Genomic DNA, 8,878 nt, shown 5'->3' on the forward strand with positions numbered 1-8,878 from the left:
TGCCACAGTGGCCAGGCTCAGAGGAGGAGAGGAAGGCAATCAGTCCAGGAATCAACTGTCTCAGTGGCCAGGCTCAGAGGAGGAGGAGAGGAAGGCAATCAGTCCAGGAATCAACTGTCTCAGTGGCCAGGCTCAGAGGAGGAGGAGAGGAAGGCAATCAGTCCAGGAATCAACTGTCTCAGTGGCCAGGCTCAGAGGAGGAGGAGGAGAAGGCTATCAGTCCAGGAATCAAATGTCTCAGTGGCCAGGCTCAGAGGAGGAGGAGGAGAAGGCAATCAGTCCAGGAATCAACTGTCTCAGTGACCAGGCTCAGAGGAGGAGGAGAGGAAGGCAATCAGTCCAGGAATCAAATGTCTCAGTGGCCAGGCTCAGAGGAGGAGGAGGAGGCTATCAGTCCAGGAATCAACTGTCTCAGTGACCAGGCTCAGAGGAGGAGGAGAGGAAGGCAATCAGTCCAGGAATCAAATGTCTCAGTGGCCAGGCTCAGAGGAGGAGGAGAGGAAGGCAATCAGTCCAGGAATCAAATGTCTCAGTGGCCAGGCTCAGAGGAGGAGGAGAGGAAGGCAATCAGTCCAGGAATCAAATGTCTCAGTGGCCAGGCTCAGAGGAGGAGGAGAGGAAGGCAATCAGTCCAGGAATCAACTGTCTCAGTGGCCAGGCTCAGAGGAGGAGGAGAGGAAGGCAATCAGTCCAGGAATCAACTGTCTCAGTGGCCAGGCTCAGAGGAGGAGGAGAGGAGGCAATCAGTCCAGGAATCAACTGTCTCAGTGGCCAGGCTCAGAGGAGGAGGAGAGGAAGGCAATCAGTCCAGGAATCAACTGTCTCAGTGGCCAGGCTCAGAGGAGGAGGAGGAGAAGGCAATCAGTCCAGGAATCAACTGTCTCAGTGGCCAGGCTCAGAGGAGGAGGAGGAGAAGGCAATCAGTCCAGGAATCAAATGTCTCAGTGGCCAGGCTCAGAGGAGGAGGAGGAGAAGGCAATCAGTCCAGGAATCAAATGTCTCAGTGGCCAGGCTCAGAGGAGGAGGAGGAGAAGGCAATCAGTCCAGGAATCAAATGTCTCAGTGGCCAGGCTCAGAGGAGGAGGAGAAGGCAATCAGTCCAGGAATCAAATGTCTCAGTGGCCAGGCTCAGAGGAGGAGGAGGAGAAGGCAATCAGTCCAGGAATCAAATGTCTCAGTGGCCAGGCTCAGGAGGAGGAGAAGGCAATCAGTCCAGGAATCAAATGTCTCAGTGGCCAGGCTCAGAGGAGGAGGAGGAGAAGGCAATCAGTCCAGGAATCAAATGTCTCAGTGGCCAGGCTCAGAGGAGGAGGAGGAGAAGGCAATCAGTCCAGGAATCAAATGTCTCAGTGGCCAGGCTCAGAGGAGGAGGAGGAGAAGGCAATCAGTCCAGGAATCAACTGTCTCAGTGGCCAGGCTCAGAGGAGGAGGAGGAGAAGGCAATCAGTCCAGGAATCAACTGTCTCAGTGGCCAGGCTCAGAGGAGGAGGAGAGGAAGGCAATCAGTCCAGGAATCAAATGTCTCAGTGGCCAGGCTCAGAGGAGAGGAGGAGAAGGCAATCAGTCCAGGAATCAAATGTCTCAGTGGCCAGGCTCAGGAGGAGGAGGAGAAGGCAATCAGTCCAGGAATCAAATGTCTCAGTGGCCAGGCTCAGAGGAGGAGGAGGAGAAGGCAATCAGTCCAGGAATCAAATGTCTCAGTGGCCAGGCTCAAGGAGGAGGAGGAGAAGGCAATCAGTCCAGGAATCAAATGTCTCAGTGGCCAGGCTCAGAGGAGGAGGAGGAGAAGGCAATCAGTCCAGGAATCAAATGTCTCAGTGGCCAGGCTCAGAGGAGGAGGAGGAGAAGGCAATCAGTCCAGGAATCAAATGTCTCAGTGGCCAGGCTCAGAGGAGGAGGAGGAGAAGGCAATCAGTCCAGGAATCAACTGTCTCAGTGGCCAGGCTCAGAGGAGGAGGAGGAGAAGGCAATCAGTCCAGGAATCAACTGTCTCAGTGGCCAGGCTCAGAGGAGAAACAGAAGGATTTAATCAGTCCAGGAATCAACTGTCTCAGTGACCAGGCTCCAAGGAGAAACAGTAGATGGATTTAATCAGGCCTGGAATCAACTGTCTCAGTGGCCAGGCTCCAAGGAGAAACAGCAGATGGATTTAATCAGGCCAGGAATCAACTGTCCCAGTGGCCAGGCTCCAAGGAGAAACAGTAGATGGATTTAATCAGACCTGGAATCAACTGTCTCAGTGGCCAGGCTCCAAGGAGAAACAGCAGATGGATTTAATCAGGCCAGGATCCAATTATTACTTCCCAGAAAGCTCTTTCAGAAGTGTTTGATTTGAACAACATGTTTTTTATTTTTTCCCCCCCAGTACAATTCAACATCGTTGTACGTCCTGGGTGGAGGGAGTTGACAGTTGATATTGAAAATGTCAGTCTTGTGTACACTGTATGAGTTCTCATCCAGAACTGAACAGGTCACGCCATGAGTCTTAAAGTTTCTAAATCAAGTGATAACTCCCCTCTATGCTGCTGGGAATTAAATGGACTTCTGAGAGAACTGGAAATATGGAACCCCTCCACTGTCTAACATTGACTTAATCCCAGCCACAATCTCATCTAATTGGGCCTCAAGAGAGACTAGGAGGACTTCTCTGGCCTGCATCCCATTGACAACCCAACTAGCCATCTGACCCTTTCCTTAACCCTAACCTAGGGAGGGTAATCAGTTTTCCCCGGGCATTGACTCGGTAGGCTGGACTGCAGATGACAGAACTATAGACCGGTGCCACTGCCAGCTACAATACTGTGAGAAAGCAGACGGACTGTATACTGTGTCACGTGGTCCTGTATGCTTGTGAGGCAGAGGATTCCTAGTCAGAGCCCTGCAAAGGGACTGAGAAGGAGGCTATACTGCACAATGACGCCTGTTACACCACCGAACAGAGCGTTGGTTCATGTCGACCCTGTTACACCACCGAACAGAGCGTTGGTTCACGTCGACCCTGTTACATCACCGAACAGAGTGTTGGTTCATGTCGACCCTGTTACATCACCGAACAGAGTGTTGGTTCACGTCGACCCTGTTACATCACCGAACAGAGCGTTGGTTCATGTCGACCCTGTTACACCACCGAACAGAGCGTTGGTTCATGTCGACCCTGTTACATCACCGAACAGAGCGTTGGTTCATGTCGACCCTGTTACACCACCGAACAGAGCGTTGGTTCACGTCGACCCTGTTACATCACCGAACAGAGCGTTGGTTCATGTCGACCCTGTTACATCACCGAACAGAGCGTTGGTTCATGTCGACCCTGTTACATCACCGAACAGAGCGTTGGTTCATGTCGACCCTGTTACATCACCGAACAGAGCGTTGGTTCATGTCGACCCTGTTACACCACCGAACAGAGCGTTGGTTCATGTCGACCCTGTTACACCACCGAACAGAGCGTTGGTTCATCGACCCTGTTACACCACCGAACAGAGCGTTGGTTCATGTCGACCCTGTTACACCACCGAACAGAGCGTTGGTTCACGTCGACCCTGTTACACCACCAAACAGAGCGTTGGTTCATCACCCTGAACAGAGCGTTGGTTCATGTCGACCCTGTTACACCACCGAACAGAGCGTTGGTTCATGTCGACCCTGTTACACCACCGAACAGAGCGTTGGTTCATGTCGACCCTGTTACACCACCGAACAGAGCGTTGGTTCATGTCGACCCTGTTACACCACCGAACAGAGCGTTGGTTCACGTCGACCCTGTTACACCACCGAACAGAGCGTTGGTTCATGTCGACCCTGTTACACCACCGAACAGAGCGTTGGTTCACGTCGACCCTGTTACATCACCGAACAGAGCGTTGGTTCATGTCGACCCTGTTACACCACCGAACAGAGCGTTGGTTCATGTCGACCCTGTTACACCACCGAACAGAGCATGCTAATGTGAACGGAATGCACAGTAATGGGCCAGGCAGGCTAACCATCCCTTAACACCATCTCAGTGTTGAGTCAACATACACTCCAGAGCTTTGACTGTTTGACATTTACTTAGCCCCCGTAGCGTGTAGTCTTCTAGCCCCGTAGCGTGTAGTCTTCTAGCCCCCGTAGCGTGTAGTCTTCTAGCCCCTGTAGCGTGTAGTCTTCTAGCCCCCGTAGCATGTAGTCTTCTAGCCCCGTAGCGTGTAGTCTTCTAGCCTCTGTAGCGTGTAGTCTTCTAGCCCCTGTAGCGTGTAGTCTTCTAGCCCCCGTAGCATGTAGTCTTCTAGCCCCGTAGCGTGTCTTAATCTTCTAGCCCCTGTAGCATGTAGTCTTATAGCCCCGTAGCGTGTAGTCTTATAGCCCCGTAGCGTGTAGTCTTATAGCCCCGTAGCGTGTAGTCTTATAGCCCCGTAGCGTGTAGTCTTCTAGCCCCCGTAGCGTGTAGTCTTCTAGCCCCGTAGCGTGTAGTCTTCTAGCCCCCGTAGCGTGTAGTCTTAGCGTGTAGTCTTCTAGCCCCGTAGCGTGTAGTCTTCTAGCCCCCGTAGCGTGTAGTCTTCTAGCCCCCGTAGCGTGTAGTCTTCTAGCCCCTGTAGCGTGTAGTCTTATAGCCCCCCGTAGCGTGTAGTCTTATAGCCCCGTAGCATGTAGTCTTATAGCCCCGTAGCGTGTAGTCTTATAGCCCCGTAGCGTGTAGTCTTCTAGCCCCCGTAGCGTGTAGTCTTCTAGCCCCCCGTAGTGTGTAGTCTTATAGCCCCGCAGCGTGTAGTCTTATAGCCCCGCAGCGTGTAGTCTTATAGCCCCCGTAGCGTGTAGTCTTATAGCCCCGCAGCGTGTAGTCTTATAGCCCCGCAGCGTGTAGTCTTATAGCCCCGCAGCGTGTAGTCTTCAAGCCCCGCAGCGTGTAGTCCTCAAGCCCCGCAGGGTGTAGTCTTCAAGCCCCGTAGCGTGTAGTCTTCTAGCCCCGTAGTGTGTAGTCTTATAGCCCCGCAGCGTGTAGTCTTCTAGCCCCGTAGCGTGTAGTCTTCTAGCCCCGTAGCGTGTAGTCTTCTAGCCCCCGTAGCGTGTAGTCTTCTAGCCCCCGTAGCGTGTAGTCTTCTAGCCCCTGTAGCGTGTAGTCTTATAGCCCCATAGCGTGTAGTCTTCAAGCCCCGTAGCGTGTAGTCTTATAGCCCCGCAGCGTGTAGTCTTCAAGCCCCGCCCCAGCGTGTAGTCTTCAAGCCCCGTAGCGTGTAGTCTTCAAGCCCCGTAGCGTGTAGTCTTCAAGCCCCGCAGCGTGTAGTCTTATAGCCCCTCCGCGTGTAGTCTTCAAGCCCTGTAGCGTGTAGTCCTCAAGCCCCGTAGCGTGTAGTCTTCAAGCCCCGTAGCGTGTAGTCTTCAAGCCCCTGTATAGTCCTGCATTGCAGAAGCACCAAGCCAGGCGTTTGACGTTCAGTCAGCCTTGTATAGTCCTGTACGGCAAGAAGCCCAGAGCCAGCTAGACCGAGGCAGAGCTGCAGGTTAAATATGTGGGATGGCAAATTATCAACACCATCTGACAGCAGAACTCTATATAGTGCACACTCATGCAAAACCATATCCAGACGACCCCCCCCACCACACACACACACACACACACACACACACACAGGAATTAGAACACTGTCTAACAGCTGTGAATGTTGGCAGAAAAGGAACTAGAACCACAACATTCAGCATCAAGTTTGAAAATCATCTCTGAAGCTCTCTAACATTTATTATAACAACAAGAGAAATTAAAGGGACTTGACTATACAGGTAACTAGGTGTTGCAAGCTGTCCGTCACTGAAGTGTTGATCCAGTCCAGAGATGCCAGTGTTTGAAAGAGTTGGAGAACTATGAAATGACATCAGTGGGTAATGTAAAACAGAGAACATTAAAACGCAGCCAGACACCTAACCTTGTGGGAGACTTATACAGTCACTGAATACGAGAGGGAAATCTATTACCATATAGAACAGAGGCAGGCAGGAGGGAGGCAGACATTAAATCATCTCTGTAACAAGCATATTTATTGACATATTGGTATTGATCACTATACAGGTAATCATTTATTCATCAGTCCATTCATTAGCCCAATGAAACATTCTTCCTGCTGTTGTCGTTTTGACAGTCAATGAAACAGGAAGTAGCCATCATCAATGTAAAATATGTCATCTACAATACAAAAAAACATATGGACCTTCAGCGGTGGCGTGAATAACAATAAACTCCACATTAAGTGGCACGCTCCCATACAACCAACCCACTTATACACGTTAAGACCTGGTACAGCGGCCGTGGACGTCTGCAGAGTAGGCCTACATCATAACCACAGTGTAACAGCGCCCTCTAGCAGCCATTACCATAACTAAAGACTTGTGGGTCAAAGTTCATTCTACAGAGGCTGTTCCATGTTCAGATGGATTACTTAAATCGGTATCCCAAATGGCAGTCTATTCCCTCTATAGTGCACTGGGCTCTGGTCAAAAGTAGTGCACTACATAGGGAATAGGGCACTGGTCAATATAGTATTCCACTATATCCAGAACCCCCCTTCAGTCAGTCAGTAGGCTGTATCCAGAACCCCCTTCACTCAGTCACTAGGCTGTATCCAGAACCCCCCGTCAGTCAGTTACTAGTCTGTATCCAGAACCCCCCGTCAGTCAGTAGTCTGTTACTAGTCTGTATCCAGAACCCCCCCGTCAGTCAGTAACTAGGCTGTATCCAGAACTCCCCCATTCAGTCAGTCACTAGTCTGTATCCAGAACTCCCCCATTCAGTCAGTCACTAGTCTGTATCCAGAACCCCCCCCTTCAGTCAGTCACTAGTCTGTATCCAGAACCCCCTTCAGTCAGTCACCTGTATCCTCCTCCTTCAGTCAGTCACTAGTCTGTATCCAGAACCCCCATTCAGTCAGTCACTAGTCTGTATCCAGAACACCCCCTTCAGTCAGTCACTAGTCTGTATCCAGAACCCCCATTCAGTCAGTCACTAGTCTGTATCCAGAAACCCCCTTCAGTCAGTCACTAGTCTGTATCCAGAACCCCCATTCAGTCAGTCACTAGGCTGTATCCAGAACTCCCCATTCAGTCAGTCACTAGTCTGTATCCAGAACTCCCCATTCAGTCAGTCACTAGTCTGTATCCAGAACCCCCCCCTTCAGTCAGTCACTAGTCTGTATCCAGAACCCCCCTTCAGTCAGTCACTAGTCTGTATCCAGAACCCCCTTCAGTCCTCCTCCTTCAGTCAGTCACTAGTCTGTATCCAGAACACCCCTCCTCCTTCAGTCAGTCACTAGTCTGTATCCAACCCCCCTTCAGTCAGTCACTAGTCTGTATCCAGAACCCCCATTTAGTCAGTCACTAGTCTGTATCCAGAAACCCCCTTCAGTCAGTCACTAGTCTGTATCCAGAACCCCCATTTAGTCAGTCACTAGTCTGTATCCAGAACCATCCCCCCCTTCAGTCAGTCACTAGTCTGTATCCAGAACCCCCATTCAGTCAGTCACTAGTCTGTATCCAGAACCCCCCATTCAGTCAGTCACTAGTCTGTATCCAGAACCCCCCTTCAGTCAGTCACTAGTCTGTATCCAGAACCCCCATTCAGTCAGTCACTAGTCTGTATCCAGAACCCCCCTTCAGTCAGTCACTAGTCTGTATCCAGAACCCCTCCTTCAGTCAGTCACTAGTCTGTATCCAGAACCCCTCCTTCAGTCAGTCACTAGTCTGTATCCAGAACCCCCCTTCAGTCAGTCACTAGTCTGTATCCAGAACCCCCCCTTCAGTCAGTCACTAGTCTGTATCCAGAAGTCTGTATCCAGAACCCCTTCAGTCAGTCACTAGTCTGTATCCAGAACCCCCAGTCAGTCACTCCTGTATCCTCCTTCAGTCAGTCACTAGTCTGTATCCAGAACCCCCCTCCTCCTCCACCTTCAGTCAGTCACTAGGCTGTATCCAGAACCCCTCCTTCAGTCAGTCACTAGTCTGTATCCAGAACTCCCCCTTCAGTCAGTCACTAGTCTGTATCCAGAACCCCCATCCAGTCAGTCACTAGGCTGTATCCAGAACCCCCTTCAGTCAGTCACTCCAGAACCCCCCTTCAGTCAGTCTGTATCCAGAACCCCCGTCAGTCAGTCACTAGTCTGTATCCAGAACCCCCTTCAGTCAGTCACTAGTCTGTATCCAGAACCCCCCTTCAGTCAGTCACTAGTCTGTATCCAGAACCCCCCTTCAGTCAGTCACTAGTCTGTATCCAGAACCCCCCTTCAGTCAGTCACTAGTCTGTATCCAGAACCCCCCTTCAGTCAGTCACTAGTCTGTATCCAGAACCCCCCCCTTCAGTCAGTCACTAGTCTGTATCCAGAACCCCCGTCAGTCAGTCACTCAGTCTGTATCCAGAACCCCCCGTCAGTCAGTCACTAGTCTGTATCCAGAACCCCCCCCCCGTATCAGTCAGTCACTAGTCTGTATCCAGAACCCCCCCCGTCAGTCAGTCACTAGTCTGTATCCAGAACCCCCCCCCAGTCAGTCAGTCACTAGTCTGTATCCAGAACCCCCCGTCAGTCAGTCACTAGTCTGTATCCAGAACCCCCCCGTCAGTCAGTCACTAGTCTGTATCCAGAACCCCCCCCGTCAGTCAGTCACTCAGTCTGTATCCAGAACCCCCCCGTCAGTCAGTCACTAGTCTGTATCCAGAACCCCCCGTCAGTCAGTCACTAGTCTGTATCCAGAACCCCCCCGTCAGTCAGTCACTAGTCTGTATCCAGAACCCCGTCAGTCAGTCAGTCAGTCAGAACCCCCCCGTCAGTCAGTCACTAGTCTGTATCCAGAACCCCCCCCGTCAGTCAGTCACTGGTCTGTATCCAGAACCCCCCCCGTCAGTCAGTCACTGGTCTGT

Source organism: Oncorhynchus tshawytscha, unplaced genomic scaffold (genome assembly GCF_018296145.1).
Source record: "Oncorhynchus tshawytscha isolate Ot180627B unplaced genomic scaffold, Otsh_v2.0 Un_contig_6576_pilon_pilon, whole genome shotgun sequence".
Taxonomy (NCBI): domain Eukaryota; kingdom Metazoa; phylum Chordata; class Actinopteri; order Salmoniformes; family Salmonidae; genus Oncorhynchus; species Oncorhynchus tshawytscha.